We start from the raw sequence: 17257 nt of genomic DNA, 5'->3' as shown, positions 1-17257 counted from the left end.
CTGAGCAGGGCCGTAGAGTAAAACCCTAAGGGCCGGCATGGTCACACTCGGGGACTAGAAGCGGGCTGCAGGGGCGGGAGGGCGCCCCTCGACGGCTAGCCTCGTAGAGCAGGGCCCGGAGCCCGTCGGGGCCGGGCAGGAAGGTGTTCCTGAGGCCGTCCTGCTAGAGCCACCCATCCAGCCAGTCGCCCCCGCAAGGCGAGACGGGAAAAGCTCCGGGGGCTCCCCGCCCGGCCCTTTCGCTCCCGCTGCAGCGGAGCAACCGCAGACCACCGCCTGCGCAGCTCACAAACCCGCGCTTCGCTCTTGGTCCCTTCCGGCCACCGTTGCTCTCTACACCGCCGCGCCCGCCCTCGACCCGGAAGAGCTTTCTCCTTAGCAACTGCGGAATCCTGGCAGCGCCGGCCTCCCGGGAGCTACGGTGAGGCCACTCACCCCCTCCCCGCCAGTCCCACCTCGACCCCTCCGCCGGACCCACCTGGTCTGGCCAGCGGGGCCTCTGCGGTGCTGCGTGGGGCACCAGTGGCGGCCCCGGGCGAGCGCCCTCCGCCGCTGGCGTTTCTCCCGGCCCTGACGTCGCTCCTGCTCACCTCACGCCCCCTGCTCCCGGCAGACGCGGCCTTCCCGGTAGCCCGGCGAGGTGCGCGGGGAGCACACCAGCTACAAGGCTGGTTGCGGTGGAGAGGATGCTTCCCGAGGCTCGGTCACCTGTGGGCGCCTTCTCAGGGTCCCTGACACTGATGTTCGGTGCCGGCGCTTCAGGAGTCTTGAACAGCAGCCACTTAAATATATTACTTGATGTTTTTTAGCTGCTTTCCAAAGTGATATACTTGAAATGTTCTGTTGATCGTGGAGACTCATTTAACTGATTATATTTGACCCTTTTCCCTGGAAATGAACTTTCCAGTGTCTAGGAATGTGCAGTTAATACTGTGTAGTTAAGATTTTGTATTTTCCGATTTTCTACAGAAGGAACTCTCCCTGAGACTGAGTAGGTTTAGGAGAAGTTTCAAGTGAAATTTGCTATGTTGAAGAAAGTAGGGGCAGGTGGTGTTAATATCTCTGATTTCCATTTGAAAACAGATTCAACATAATATCCAAATCCCAGCTGTATTTTTGAAATAGACAAACTGAAATTTATATGGAACTACAAGAGACTGAACACCTCCCATAACTGAGTTTGAAGGTGTAGTAACATTGTTGGATAATGACTTTACATTTAATCCAATGATAATAGAGCCCAAACAAGCATGTGAACAATTTTTGGGAATTACTTATTATTTGGGAATAAAATACAGGAGTTTCTGTCTCAAAATTCATTATTCAAAACAGTATAATTTCATTTTGGTTCAAGAACTATTAATTAAGCACCTACAGTGTTATATGCATCTGGAAGGATACATAATAAGAAATGAGACTGCACACATTAAATTTTAGGGAAACTGTAAAATAACATTTACTAAAATGCAAAATCAGCAGGAGGAGAGGTCAGTATGGGTCTGAGTTTTCAGGAATATGTTTATGGATTATATCTCTAAAGTATTGATATTTGTTTCCTCTCTAAGGCATAGATACAACTTCTATTCATATTGGAGGGGATAGAGAATCCTAAATAGTTTTTTTTTTATTGTCTAAAGTTTTACATGTGTTTCTTTTCCCCCAATTGACCCCCCCCCCCAAGACACCACAATTTAAGTAGAGTTACTGTTTCATACACACTTACTAGTCTTGTGAAATGTTGCTTTCTTCATTTTGACATATATTTCCAGAATGCTTACTATGTAGCTGGTACTGGATCAGGAAATAGTTTACCTATGGGGTGTATATGATGTGTGTGTATGTTTAAAATATCTGCCTTGGATGCTCAGCATTTGTCTAGAGGCATAGGAGGGCTAGAGAAATTTATATAGGTATACCTCGTTTTGTTTTGCTTTGTTTTATTGTGCTTCACAGGTTTTGCATTTTTTACTAATGGTAGGCAAGACCCTCCACCAGCAAAAAGATTGTGACTCACTTTATTATGGTGTCTGGAATTGAAACTGCAACATTTCCAAGGTATGCCTGTACATGCATCTGAGTTGACATTTTTCTCTTTTTTTAAAAAAAAATAATTTTTATTATTTTAAAAATCCTCACCTGAGGATATTTTTTCTTTGATTTTTGGAGAGAGTGGAATGGAGAGGGAAAGACAGAGAGAAACAGCTGTGTGAGAGAAACATTGGTTGCCTCCTGCTCAAGCCCTGACCAGGGCCCAAGCCAGGGAGGAGCCTGTAACTGAGGTATGTGCCCTTGACCAGAATTGAACCCAGGACCCTTTGGTCTGCAGGCCAACGCTCTATTCACTGAGCCAAACTGGCTAGGGCTTGTTTTTCTTTTTAAAGAGTTGAATAGGGACTTTAGGTTCAATTTTTTTGGGCATTCTCCAAAGATTCATTTTGTGAAGATGCACACTCTTTAAAAAAAAATTTCTTTATTGATTTCAGAGAGGAAGGGAGATGGAGAGAGAGAAAGAGAAACATCAGTGATGTGAGAGAATCATTGGTCGGCCGCCTCCTGCATGCCCCCTACTGGAGATCGAGCCCGCAACCCAGGCATGTGCCCTTGGCTGGAATTGAACCTGGGATCCTTCAGTCCACAGGCTGACACTCTTATCTACTGAGCCAAGCCGGCTAGGGCAAAGATAAACACTCTTAAGGAGACCCCTTCATTCTTTATAGTTTTAGTGCCCCTTTATTCACTTAGTCCACCAATTGAGCGCTTACTTGGTACTAGGCACTGTGCTTGGTCTTGGAAATGAAGGGGGAATGAGTGCAAACATGGTCCCTGTCCTCAGCAGATGATATCACATAATCACACAAATATAAAACTGTGACAAGTATTTGAGTTAGAGAAGTCACAGAAGTGACATTTGGACTGAAATCTGAAGGATGCACAAGAAAGGAGCAGTGTTCGAGTCAGAGCAAACAGTAAGGACAAAGACCATGTGATGTCACAGTTCATGAAGTGGACTAGGGACTTACAGTACAGCTGCATGTATGGAGCAAGAAGAGTGTAGAAGAATCTGGTGGGTGAGGGGGGCTCGAGAGTTGAGCTGGAGGGTGCTGGGCCTTGGAAACAGGTTGAGGATTTTTCTTTATCCTCTGTATGGTTTTACTTAATGGATTTAGGCTGGATTGCTTGTGGAGAAGACACCATTAGTTTGTGTTTGAATAGCCTGCTTTGTATTTTTACTATTGCTTAGTATTTGTATTGTCTTCTCTTTCCTCATTTTTTTCAACATGCTCCCTCAGCATTATTGTTGGGGAAGCCTCTATGTCCCACTAGCAATACATGTTCACGTTTCTAATTGGGAGAAAAGGAATTTAAGAGATTAGGATTAGAAACTAGAAGTTGATTTGAAATGTTTTTGCATTAGTGTGTGACCTCTAGGACACTAATTTCTGTGATTCTTTTTCTTTTTAATTGTGGTAGTAGAAACATTAAATTTACCTTCTTAATATTTTGAAGTGTTAACTATATTTACATTGTTGTGTAACAGATCTCTAGGACTTTGTCATCTTGCAAAATGAAAACTCTACCTATTGAACAATTTCCTATTTCTCCTTCCCTCAGCTCCTGGCACCTACCCTTTTACCTTCAGTTTCCATGATTTTGACTACTCCAGATATCTCATATAAGTGAAATTGTACAAGGTATGTTCATTTTTACCTTCATGCTCCTTCCCTAGAATATCCTTTCTTCTCAGTCAATTTAAATCCTTCCAGTTCTTTAAGGCCCATTTCCTCTCCCTTGTCCTTTTACTTGGCTTAATAGACCCAGTGTGGAAGAGCCCTTAGCAATTTTCTAGGTGAGCCCTGGCCAGGGTAATTCAGTGGTTAGAGCGTCGGCCTGTGCACCAGAGAGTTGCAGGCTCGACTCCTTTCAAGGACACATACCTGGGTTGCAGGTCTGATTCCTGCCCCAGGTCAGGGAGCGTGCAGGAGGCAACCAAGAAGCAGCCAATGGATGTGTCTCTGTCACATTGATGTTTCTCTCTTTCTCCCCTGCCCCCTTCCTTCCGCTCTCTCTAGAAATCAGTGGAAAAAATAAAAGAAAATTGAGTTCTATAGAAGTTTCAGTGATTTGCTTAGGGACAGACATCTAGAGAGTCGGGCAAAGTTGGACTAGAGCTCTAATCTTTCAACTCTTGGGTGGGTGCCTTTTCTGCTTCAGCCTGCTAACATGTTGTAATTTAAGTACCACTGAGGCACAGGCACATTTTCCTATCTCCATAACATTATGCAGAGGCATATTAGATGCCTAGGAAATATTTGTTAATGAATCGATTGTCTCCAGGACTTTCATTGCCTAAGAGGTGGCCCTACATAAAATTTTGAACTTCATTGATTTTTTAGATCCTTGGTTATATTAATCAAATTTACACTAGTCCTTCTGCAGTTGAGTAATTCTTTCACCTTTGCAATCAGAGTTAAGACTTTCTTACCTTTTCCTAATGCTCTCTATATTGCATATATTTGTCCATGGCACACATACTTGGGTTTCCCTACAAATTTTGATGAAAATCTAATGAAAAAAACAATCAGAAGTGGAAAACCTAATGCATTAAACTTTTTAGATTAGCTGATTTATTTTGAGGCAAAGGTTTAATGCTTCTTTGTGAGCTTTATTGCTGCTAAATGTTTTTGAAAGAATCATATTTGTACCACACTATATAGTGCTCATCTCAGAATGCCTATGAATCAGTTGATTTTGGGTATTGTACTGGAAATGATTTTGAGATGGCTCAATATCTTTAGGGGTAAAAACGTGTAAAAGAGCATTTTCTTGTATGAGGAAGATTTATAAACTTTTATTTGTAGTTTCATCATTTACCTCAGACTTTGCTTTCCTATAATGTTATAGTACCAGCCTTATAGAATCCAACTTTTATTTTTTAATTTATTTTTTTAAAAAATCTTTATTGTTGAACGTATTACATAGGTTCTTCCTTTTCCCCCATCGACCCCCTCCAACTCACCCCCGCCCCCCAACACCCCACTCTCTGTGTTCATGGGTTACGCATATATGCATACAAGGTCTTTGGTTGATTAACTCCCATCCATCCACCCTTCCCCGCCTTCCTGAGATTCCGCACTTTGTTCCTTGCTTCCATGACTCTGGATCCACTCCGTAAAAATCCAACTTTTAAAGTGTCCTCCTAATTTAACCTTCAAAAAAAAAATTAAAAAAAAAATCTGAGGAATTGCTGTGAGAAATTAAGTTCATCTTCATTCAAATACTACTGAGCACAAGTAAAAATCAAACTGTGGGCCTGGAATAGATACCTCTGAGGTCTAGCCATCTAAGCCATTATTGGTGATGTCAGGGAGACTTGGCCAGAATTCTTGTTGTCTTTATTAGTCTGAGGGTGGTGGTGGAACTGCACAGAATGCTCCTTTGGTCATGTGACAGGAGATAGAAAGATTTGACAATGAGGACTTTTCAGATAGCATTTTATTTGGAACCATAGTAGGAACTTGGTGTCCCAGAGTTGCAATTATGTGATTAACTTTTGTGTTGAGGCTAGAATTAGTCAAGTTTAGTCAACTGTTAGTCCAAAAAAACTACCTTTCTCCCCCACTATTTAAAATTATGGTGTATTGTGGAGATTATAATTAATGGATCACCTCCTATCTGTCAAGTAATTCACATACATTGTGTCATTTAATACCAGTATTTATCCATTGAGAAAGATGATTTGACTCTTTTATTGAGAAACTTGAGTCAAAAAGCAATATGTATTAGAACCAAAGTTTGGACCTATGTCTGTCTGATGCCAAAGCCCATATTCCTTCCATCACACTACATCATGCCACTTCCTTAAATCAGGTTCTGATTTCAACATTTACACTGGTCATGAGAACATAAACATAAGTATTGTGGTGATGATAAAGAAAAGGACAAGTGATGAAGTAGGCTGATATAGTAGGAAGTTACCTGTTCCCTGTGGCTTAAAAAATCCTTCAAATGAAGGAAAGTAATTGTTGGAGTATCTGATAGACTTAAGAGTTTGGGTACCTAAGCCAGGAGGAGGCAGGAAGTTATATAATGCTAATTGAAGAACTCTTTTCTTTAGGTTCCTCTGTAGGCTTCCTTTAGTGAAATTGGATTGTTTCTACCATTAGGCTTTGATGAGGAGGAGAGGTTTGTGGTGATTGTCTAGGTGCTGAGGGATTCAGAGAGAAGCCCCAGACATTTCTGTTTAACTTCACCTCATTTAGAGAACATTTCCTCATGGGAAATAGTTGCTTCTTTCTCTATTTGCCATGGTCAGCTTTAATCTGTTATAGAGGATTGACTATAAAACTGTAATAGCAGTTATACTAGGAAGGAGATAATAGCACTTTTTTTTTTGTTTAATCCTACTTGAAATAAAATCAACAGTTTACATGGTTTGCTATTCTTTTTAGTTATTTTTTCTTAATGAAAAAACATGTATATTGTTTAGAGATTTATTGCTTTTATAAGACATTTATTTTATGATTTACTGAATTTTGCCAGTTCAAATTAGTCTTTTTTAATAGTTTGGAAATAAGGATGCCCTATGAATTTTATGACAAAATACACATTATTAACAAGGAATAATTTTTAATGAACGAATTAGGGCCCAATTTGTATTATGAAATATTATTAATTATTGGGTTAAAACCATATTTGTTAAAAGCTGATTTATTGAGATAAGTTGACATATAAATTGTACATATCTAAGGTGTACAATTGGTTAAGTTTTGACATATGTATAGACTCATGAGACCATCATCACAAACAAGAGGATGAACATATCCCTCACCCCTAAAGCTTTCATCATATCCTGGCTCCTTGACCTCCATTCCAGACAACCACTGATCTTTCTCTCATTACACATTAATTTTCATTTCCTAGAAATTTATATAAATGGAATCATACAGCATGTAGTTATGCTTATTTTATTCAATATCAATTGTTCTTTTTTGCTTTTTTAAAATTAAATTTAATTTTTTTCTATTATTTTATGTTTAAATTTAATTTTATTGTTTAAAGTATTACAAATACTTGGACCTATGTCTGTCTGATGCCAAAGCCCATATTCCTTCCATCACACTACATCATGCCACTTGAGATAAGTTTGGCATCAGACAGGAGAGGGCAGTTGGGGGCGACCAGGCTGGCAGGGGAGGGCAGTTGGGGCGACCAGTACATATGTCTTCTTTTTTTCCCCATTGACCTCCCCGCAGCCTTCCCTACCTCCTCCCTCCCCCCCCCCCCGCTGGCATATGCCCTCCTCCCACCCCCTCCAGTGTCTTGTGCCCATTGGTTATGCTTATATGCTTATATGCAAGGATCAACAAGTCCTTCGGTTGATCTCTTGTTTTGAGATTCATGTTTTTAATGTATTAGTACTTGATTTCCCTTTAATTCTGAGTAATATTCCTTTGTATGAATATACCACAGTTTATTAATACATTCACCTATTGTCCGACTGGCGTGGCTCAGTGGTTGAGCATTGACCTATGAACTAGGAGGTCATGGTTTAATTCCCCAGGGCACATGCCTGGGTTGCGGGCTCGATCCTCAGTGTGGTGTGTGCAGGAGGCAGCTGATAAATGATTTTCTCTCATCATTGATGTTTCTATCCCTCTCTCCCTCTCTGAAATCAATAAAAACAAACAAACAAACAAACAAAAAAACCCTAATGGGTTCTTTAACTCTTTAGAAAATACATTCACCCATTGTTGGACATATTATTTCTAGTTTTGATAATAAATAAGACTGCTATGAAACTTTGTATACAAGTCTTTGTATGGACATATACTTTTATTTCTCTTGGCTACATAAATACCTTGGAGTAGAATGGCTAGATCATATGGTAGGTATATACTTAACTTTTAAAGAAACTATCGGTTTTTTGAAGCAGCTGTACTATTTTGCATTCCCACCAGCAGCGTATAAGAGGTTCACTTCTTCCACATTCTTATCAACTCTTGGTATAGCCAATCTTTTAAATTTTTAGACATTCTAATTTGTAGTGGTATCTCATTATGTTTTTAATTTTCATTTCTCCAACAATTAGTGATGCTGAGCATATTTTCTATCCATATAGCTTTGGTGAAGTGTCTTTTCACATTTTTTTGTCAATTTTTAATTGGGTTCTGTGTTTTCATATTACTAAGTTTAAGAATTTCTTTATATATTCTGGATGTAAGTCATTTTTCAGACGTAAATTTGCAGATATTTTCTTCTACTTTTTCCATTCTCTTTAATGGTGTCTTTTAAAGAGAGACAGTCTTAATTTTGATAAAGCCCAATTTATAATTTCTTTATTTTATGGGTTGTGCTTTTGTTGCTTTAGCTAAGAAATCTTTGCCTAAGTTAATATCACAAAGACATTGTCCTGTATTCTAGAAGTTTTAGTTTTTACATTTAGATCTATGATCTACTTTGAGTTAATTTTTATGTATAGGACAAAGTATTGATCAAATGTCATTTCTTTTATTTCTTTACATATGGGATACAATTGTTGTAGAACCATTTGTTTAAAAGATCACTCTTTCACTAAATTGCCTTGAACCTAGGTTATACCTAGGTTGAAAATCTATATATGTGTGGTTTTATTTCTGGACTCTCTTTTCTGTTTCATTATTATTATTATTATTATTTTTTATTTAATAAATATTTATTGTTCAGATTATTACAATTGTTCCTCTTTTTTTCCCCCCATAGCTCCCCTCCACCCAGTTCCCACCCCACCCTCTGCCCTTATCTCCCCCCACTGTCCTCATCCATAGGTGTACGATTTTTGTCCAGTCTCTTCCTGCACCCCCCACACCCCTATCCCCCCCAAGAATTGTCAGTCCACTCCCTTTCTATGCCCCTGATTCTATTATATTCACCAGTTTATTCTGTTCATCAGATTTTTTATTCACTTGATTTTTAGATTCACTTGTTGATAGATATGTATGTGTTGTTCATAATTTTTCTCTTTATCTTTTTCTTCTTCCTCTTCTTAAAGAATACCTTTCAGCATTTCATATAATACTGGTTTGGTGGTGAACTCCTTTAGCTTTTTCTTGTCTATGAAGCTCTTTATCTGACCTTCAATTCTGAATGATAGGCTTTGCTGGGTAGAGTAATCTTGGTTGTAGGTTCTTGATATTCATCACTTTGAATATTTCTTGCCACTCCCTTCTGGCCTGCATAGTTTCTGTTGAGAAATCAGCTGACAATCGTATGGGTGCTCCCTGTAGGTAACTAACTGTTTTTCTCTTGCTGCTTTAATGTTCTCTCTTTGTGTTTTGCTCTTGGCATTTTAATTATGATGTGTCTTGGTGTGGTCCTCTTTGGATTCCTTTTGTTTGGGGTTCTGTGCGCTTCCTGGACATGTAAGTCTATTTCTTTCACCAGGTGGGAAAGTTTTCTGTCATTATTTCTTCAAATAGGTTTTCAGTATCTTGCTCTCTCTCTTCTTCTGGGACCCCCATAATTCTGATGTTGGTACGCTTGAAGTTGTCCCAGAGGCTCCTTACACTATCTTCATTTTTTGGATTCTTTTTTCCTTTTGATTTTCAGGTTGGGTATTTTTTGCTTCTTTGTATTTCAAATCTTTGACTTGATTCTTGTGATCCTCTAGTTTGCTGTTGGATCTCTGTATATTATTTTTTATTTCAGTCAGTGTATGCTTAATTTCTAGTTGGTCCTTTTTCATATCCTCGAGGGTCTCACTAAATTATCAGCCTTTTCTAGGAAATTCTTGAAAAACCTTATAACCGTGGTTTTGAACTCTATATTCAGTCGTTTGCTTTCCTCCATTTCTTTCATTTGTGACTTGTTTCTTTGTCTCCACATTTTGGCTGCTTCCCTGAGTTGATAGAGTGGCTTTGTGAGCTAGGTGTCCAATAGGACCCAGTGGCTCAGCCTCCCCAGTTACCTGAGGTGGACATTCTTGGTGCACCTCTATGTGGGCTGTGTGCACAGTCTTGTTGTAGTTAAGCCTTGATTGTTGTTGGTATCACTGGGAGGAATTGACCTCCAGGCCAATTGGCTGTGAGGATCTGCTGTGTCTACGATGGGAGAACTTCTGTGCTGGAGACACCCTTAGGAAGCAAGACTTGCAAAAGCCTCTGTGCTCAGCTTGGATGGGGCAGAGCACACAGCATTGGCTTCCCGTCAGCCCTGCCCTAAGAGGCCCCTGGGTCTCAGTGTCCCGTGGTAATCGCTGCAAGCACCTCTGAGAGAAAGCTGCCCTTGAGTTTTGCCCGCTGCCAGACAGTCCAGTTTCTCCCCGAATGAGTCTGGGTCCCCAGAGTCTTGCCTGGAACTGGAGTTCAGAGTAGTCAGGAGCTTTTGTCTCACTCCCGGTTGAGAAAGCCAGCCGCGTTCTAAGTTGCCAGTCATCTCCGTGCACGCGTCTCTGTACCTCTGCCTTCCACAGCGCCTGTGAGTCTCAGTGTGCTTTTCTCTTTCATTCTAGTTGTAGAATTTCCACTCAGCCAGCCTTCCTGTGGTTTTGGATGATGTCCTTTTTGTCTTTTAGTTGTAGTTTTGAAATGTGCGAGGGAGCAGTTTAGGTGTTTACCTATGCTGCCATCTTGGTTTCCCCCTTCTGTCTCATTATTTGTTTGTCTATCTTGATGCCAATGTTATACTGACTTGATTAATATCTATACTAATAAAAGTCTAGGTGGCCCTCGCGCCCTCGCATGACACTTTCAAGTCATCACAAGATGGTCATCACAAGATGACTGGCAGAGGATGGCAGATGTGGGTGATCAGGTCGGCAGGGGAGAGCAGTTGGGGGCAGACAGTCCAGCAGGAGAGGGCAGTTGGGGGTGATCGGGCCGTCAGGGGAGGACAGTTGGGGTCAACCAGACTGGCAGGGGAGGGCAGTTGGGGGCAACCAGGCCTTCAGGTGAGGGCAGTTAGAGGTGACCAGGCCTACAGGGGAGGACAGCTTGGGCAACCAGGCCTGCAGGAGTGGGCAGTTGGGGGGGACCAGGCTGGCAGGGGAGGGCAGTTGTGGGCGATCAGGTCGCCAGGGGAGGGCAGTTGGGGGTGAGATCAGGCCTGCAGGGGAGGGCAGTTGCGGGGGACCAGGCTGGCAGGGGAGGGCAGTTGGGGGCGACTGGGCCTGCAGGGGAGGGCAGTTGGGGGTTATTGCGCCAGCAGGGGAGGGCATTTGGGGGCGATCGGGCCAGCAGGGGAGGGCAGTTGGGGGAAATTGGGCCAGTAGGGGAGTAATTGGGTGTCGATCAGGCTGGCAGGGGAGTGGTTAGGGGGTGATCAGGCTGTCAGGCAGGCAGGCGAGCAGTTGGGAGCCAGCAGTCCCAGAATGTGAGAGGGATGTCCGACGACTGGTTTAGGCCTGATCCGTGTGGGGTCCCAGATTGGAGAGGGTGCGGGCTGGGTTGAGGGATACTCCCCCCCCCCCCCAGTGCACGAATTTAGTGCACTGGGCCTCTAGTGTTAAATAGAAGTGATAGAAGCAGACTTATTTTGTCTTGTTCCTGATTTTAGGAAGAAAGTATTTAGTCTTTCACCATTAAGTATGATAGACCTGGGACTTTTCAACTTCTCTCTGGTAGGGAGGAGTATGTTGGTACTGTCCTTGAACTCACAGCTGCCTGCCACATGCAGAATTGGCTCTGATAAGGCAAGTGCTCAACTGGATTCATTCTAATTTTTGTATCGCAAAAGAGTTGAGAGCTGAGATTCAACCAGGGTTTTATTGGATTTTTATCAGTTAAAAATAATGGAAAAACATATTACTGTTCAAATCACATCATTCCTCCTGCAGTGCTCTCAGTTATCTGATGCAAACCTTTTTGCTCTTAGTTCTGGCAAGTACCCTCTTTGCTGAAGCTCCCTGAAATGAATGATAATTGTTTTCAGTGAATTTGATCAGAGTGGTTTACCCTTTGCTGTAAGCCCTCCCTACACCCATGAATCTCCTTGTTAATGCAACATCAGAAGAAAACATGAAAATCAAGGATTTTGCTAACTCCTAGCAAGTAATATTTAGGACATGATAGAATCAAACAGGTTTTCTGTGGCAGAAATTGAATCTAGTATTAAAAGACTACATATGTGTTTACATGAATTCTGTACAGTCTTGTTTTAAAATTGTGGTCTTTTATTAAATACTGAGAAGTTACAAAATAATAAATGCAAAATATGTGTAAGGTATACAGAATAATAGGGCAATGAATACTCATGTGTCCTAATGCCTAGTTTAAGGAAAGATTATCATTGCCTTTGAAATTCTCTGTGATTCTGTTCCTGATTCTACTGTTTCCTCTTTCAGAAGTAACCTGAGTTTTATATTTTCTTCATATGTGAACCACATAGTTTATATCCTTAAGGTACTTAATTTTTCATGTTTTTGAAATCTATAAAATGGAATCACAATGCAAATATTTTTCAGTAATATTTGAAATTAAATATTTTACACATCAAACAGCTGGTTGTTTTTGAAAATTGGAAATGAGCGTTTAGAGGAAACCCTGTTAAGTTGTCTATCCTTCAGGCCAGGTCAGGATTGTTTCTTCCAGCACATTCTTCAGTGCTTGGTCCAGCCTTTGTTAATTGTTTCAAAGAAAGTGCTCCACTATCCCAGAAAGAAGGTAGATTTGTAATCTCTGCTCTTGTCTGGGAGTTGTCCTTTGTAATTAGATATGGAGATTTCTTTTAAGGTCACTACCATCTGAAGTAATACAGAATGCATGTATATGGGTTTGCCAAGAGTACAATTGCTGTGGGAATCATAACTTTGGATTTCTTCACTTCTGGATTAAGGAATTATACTCTATGAATATAGGTTTTATATTTAATGTGTATCTGTAGGCAGCAAGATCTTAGTGATGTAGCTTCCCATAAATGATAGGTTGAACACTTGCAGCATGAAGTTTTAAAATAATCCTAAGATTCTGAACTTTGCTCTGGAGCCAATGTCCCACACTCTGCTCGTCTGCTCAGAAGGCTTGTGTAGAACCCTGCTCAGTGGTTGGCAAACTCATTAGTCAACAGAGCCAAATATCAACAGTACAACAACTGAAATTTCTTTTGAGAGCCAAATTTTTTAGACTTAAAATTCTACTAACGCTAGTTCTTCAATATAGACTCGCCCAGGCTGTGGTATTTTGTGGAAGAGCCACACTCAAGGGACCAAAGAGCCTCATGTGGCTCGTGAGCCACAGTTTGCCGACCACGGGCCTAGCATATTTCCCTGGCACCTGTGGACCTCAGTTTTGTTTTGTCTCCCTGAGAAGCAGGGATTTCAGTGTTGCTGTTTTAGAAGCAGCAAGGAGAAGAAAGGCCACAGGTCTGTCTTAGTTGCGTTTCAATATTTTTGGAATTATTTTGGTTAATTGTTGATTGTCCTATTATCTACCTGAAATTATTAACTGTAAAATCTATGGTTATGCCCTTGTGGGGGTGCTAGAGGTTTTTATCTGGAAAATGTAGAATTTTAAAAAGCTGCAAACCCTAGACTTACCATCTTTCAAACTCACTCATGTTGAAAGGTATGAATGTGGAACATAATTTATCCACAGAAAGAAGGGCTCCCATCACTTGTTCTTTGTAGGACTTCTCTCAGGTCCCCTATCACAGGGTGCTCAGCTGACAGACCAGATCCAAAATCGGCAGATTGGCATAGGGGGTCTTTAAAGTTTCCCCGTATTTCTATCGGTGGTCTGGATTTAGTCTTAGTCATTTAGCTGTTTAGATTTTGTGTCCTGCATCCCTCCAGATGCCTTGAATAATGCTAGAATTCTTCTCTGTGACAACTGCTTGTAAATTTGCATGTGTTCCTCTGGGAACATTCTATAAGACCCTATAGGGACCTTGTATTGTAGGCAGGAATGTGGTCATTAGTGAGGTCTTAACTCACGTGGGGCTGAATGAGACTGAAGGAAGTAAATTCCAGATATTTTCAGCTACAGCCCCGAGAGTAGGCATTGGTATAGCAATACTTTTCCAAGAAGAGAGTAGTGATATAACTGATAGAATTCTTAAAATATAGAACTGAAGAACCAAGATGGCACTGTAGATAAATGCGGGTACTCATGGCCTCCCACAACCACATCAAAATTACAACTAAAATACAGAATAACCATCATTCAGAACCGCCTGAAATTTGGCTGAATGGATGTCCTACAACTGGAGAAGTAAAGAAGAAAGTATATCCAGATTGATAGGAGGGGTGGAGGCATAGAACGGGCTGGTCCAACACCCATGTGTGGTGTGTTTTTAATTGAGAGGAATATCTCCACTGCAGAGGCTTCCTGTGAGAAGCAAGGGGTCCCAGCCTCACACCAGCCCAGGGTTTCAGAGCTGGGAAGAGAAGTCCCTGTAACTTTGGCCTATAGAAACCAGTGGGGATTGTGGCTGAGTGAAATGGAGGCTGCTGGAGACCCAGGCAGTCCCTCTTAAAAGGGCTGGTCCATGGACTTATTCGGACTCAATCCCTCTGGGCTCTAGCACTGGGGCAATAGCTGAGGTGGGGGGAATTCAGGGATATACGGGTGGGGGGGGTGGGGGGGGGTGGGGAGAACTAGATTGTCTGGCATTGGAGCAAGAACTTGGGGAAGGCTTTCTCCCAGATAGGGATGCTCACAAGGTCATTGTTCCTATATCAAGACCTCCCCCCAACCCCCGTTGCAGAACTGACTGGCAGCCATATGTGAGTTTCCATCAGCATGGGTGACACTGTTTGCTCTACCCTGGTGATTCCCTGAGACCATACCCCACCCAATTTGCAGCCCCACACAAGCTGTTTGCAGTGGCTTTTCACTATGAATGGCCTGTCTTGGCTCAGGCTTCAGACATTCCTAAAACCTTGGCGTCATTGTGCCCATACCTGTCAATAAGAGGCTCAACACTAACAGCAATCAAAACTCAGTTACTACAAGACTGTGCACACAGCCCACACAGGGGCGCACCTAAAGTGTCCAGCTCAGGTGACTGGGCACTACAGGACACCTACTACACAAGGCCACTCTACCAATTCCAGGATTCATAGTAGCTCTACCTAGTTCATAATAACAAACACAGGGAAGCAGTTAAAACGTGGAGATGGAGAAGCATGTCATAAATGAAAGACCAGAAGAAATATCTAGAAAAAGTTCTAAATGGAAGCAAGCAACCTACTGGATACAGAGTTCAAACAGTGGTTATAAGGATTCTCAAGGATCTTAATGAGAGCTTCAAGGGACTTAGTGAGAATTTCAAAGACATAAAAAAGGTCCAGTCAGAAATGAAGTATACACTAACTGAAATGAAGAATAATATAGAGGGTATAATAGTAAAGTAGAGGACACAGAGAATCAAATCAAGAATTTGGAATATGAAGAAGAAAACACCCAATCAGAATAGCAAAAAGAAGAAGGAATAAAAAATGTGAAGAGATAGTGTTAAGGAACCCCTGGGACAACTTCAAGTGTACCACCATTCCCATCATGGGGTTACTAGAAGGAGAAGAGAGGGAGCAAGAAATGGAAAACCTGGTGAAAGAAATAGATATACAAGTCCAGGAAGCACAGGGTCCCAAACAAGATGAACCCAAAGAGGCCCACAAGACACATCATAATTAAAATGCTAAAGGTTAAAAACAAAAAGAGAATCTTAAAAGTAGCAAGAGAAAAGCAGTTAGTTACCTACCAGGGAGTGCCCATCTGACTGTCAGCCGATTGCTCAGCAGAAACTTTGCAGGCCAGAAGGGAGTGGTGAGGAATATTCAAAGTGATGAAAAGCAAGGACCTACAACCAAGATAACTCTACCCAGCAAAGCTATCATTTAGAATTGAAGATCAGATAAAGAGCTTCCCAGACCAGGATAAACTAGAGGAGCTCATCGCCACCAAACCAGTATTGCATGAAATGTTAAAGGGTCTTCTTTAAGAAGAAATAAAAGATAAAAATATGAATAATAAATGCAAATCTACCAACAATTGAATCTAAAAATCAAAATAAATGAATGAGGAATCTAATGAACAAAATAAACTGATGAATAAAATAGAGCCAGAGGCATGGAGGTGCGGGAAGAGATTTACCAAAGAACATATGCTTATATGCATTACGTATGGACACAGACAATAGAGTGGTGAAAGCTTGGGGTGGGGTGGGAACTGGGTGGAGAGGGGCAATGGGAGGAAAAAGGGGGATAGCTGTAATACTCTCAACAATAAAGATAAAAAAAAATAGGACTAACACAGAAGCCAGGTTGATATTAATCTCTTGTGTAAAATAATTTATTTTTCATGAAAACTGACATTTTATTAGAAGTAATATAAATTTAGGGAAAACTACTTTTAATTCTTGTGCATTTTAATCACATTGTTCAGTTGATTATCGATTTTGAAAGTCACATATTTTTCCAAATTGCCACATGCACCTTTTTCCCCTTTGTCTCATTAATTTTGAGATTAGTATATGTGGGCAGATGATGGCTTTGATTACCATTTAAATTATGTACATTTCTAGTAGATGAGTTATTTTTCAGCTCTATTATTAAATATCTGCTTCTGTATCACAGCATGAAATTTGAGTTACCCTGTCTGATAACCTTGCTCCATAAAAACTTATGTTTTATGTAAGTAAAGGCCCTAAGTAGTGATAGAAGTTGCTGAATTGTTTGCTGAATAGAATATTTTTCCATTTATGACCTGTAATTTAGAGTTTTTAAAAGGGGGTTTAAAAGTTTTCCTACGTCCCTGGACCCGGGTGTGGCTGGGTCCCTGGGCCCGGGTGAGGCCACACGCCCCTGGGCCCGGGTGAGGCCACGCGCCCCTGGGTCCGGGTGAGACCAAGCGCCACTGGACCCGGATGAGGCTGGGTCCCTGGGCCCGGGTGAGGCCATGTGCCCCTGGGTCCGGGTGAGGTCTTGCGCCCCTGGGTACGGGTGAAGCCGGATCCTGGGTCCGGGTGAGGCCGTGTGCCCCTGGATCCATCCGGGTGAGGCTGGGTCCTGGGCCCGGGTGAGGCCACGCGCCCCTTGGGTCTGGGTGAGGCCACGTGCCCCTTAGTCCGGGTGAAGCCGTGCCCCTGGCCGAGACCAAACCAGAGGGAGTCGGACCTCCGTTACCACCATTTGTCCACCATCCAGAGCTTAAAAGTCAGTGCCGACATGTACACATAAGGAACTGGTGGACATTGAAATTGGGTCTCAAAAGAACTGTTGGTCCAGAAAGAAACTCACTACAGACTGATTCATTTGCCTGTCAGCATAACTATTATTGCTCGTCTC

The 17257-nt window shown here is 41.8% G+C and overlaps 1 protein-coding gene across 2 annotated transcripts in view; it reads left to right on the top strand.

The window, feature by feature from the left end:
* The first annotated feature begins 391 nt into the window (after window positions 1–391).
* DIS3L2 (DIS3 like 3'-5' exoribonuclease 2) overlaps window positions 392–17257 on the top strand; it is a 330696-nt gene continuing 313830 nt past the window's right edge. The window contains exons 1-2 of one of the 2 annotated variants that reach the window (XM_028140542.2): window positions 392–421; window positions 3613–3692. The gene's annotated coding sequence lies outside the window, so the exon portion shown is untranslated. Of the gene's footprint in view, window positions 422–2023; window positions 2056–3612; window positions 3693–17257 lie in introns of those variants that run through there. The other variant, XM_054722868.1, reaches the window with a different exon arrangement.

This window comes from Eptesicus fuscus, chromosome 11 (assembly GCF_027574615.1).
Source record: "Eptesicus fuscus isolate TK198812 chromosome 11, DD_ASM_mEF_20220401, whole genome shotgun sequence".
In the NCBI taxonomy this organism is placed as follows: domain Eukaryota; kingdom Metazoa; phylum Chordata; class Mammalia; order Chiroptera; family Vespertilionidae; genus Eptesicus; species Eptesicus fuscus.
The sequence above is the reverse complement of the archived record's forward strand: the minus strand, read 5'-3'. Positions and strand labels throughout refer to the sequence as shown.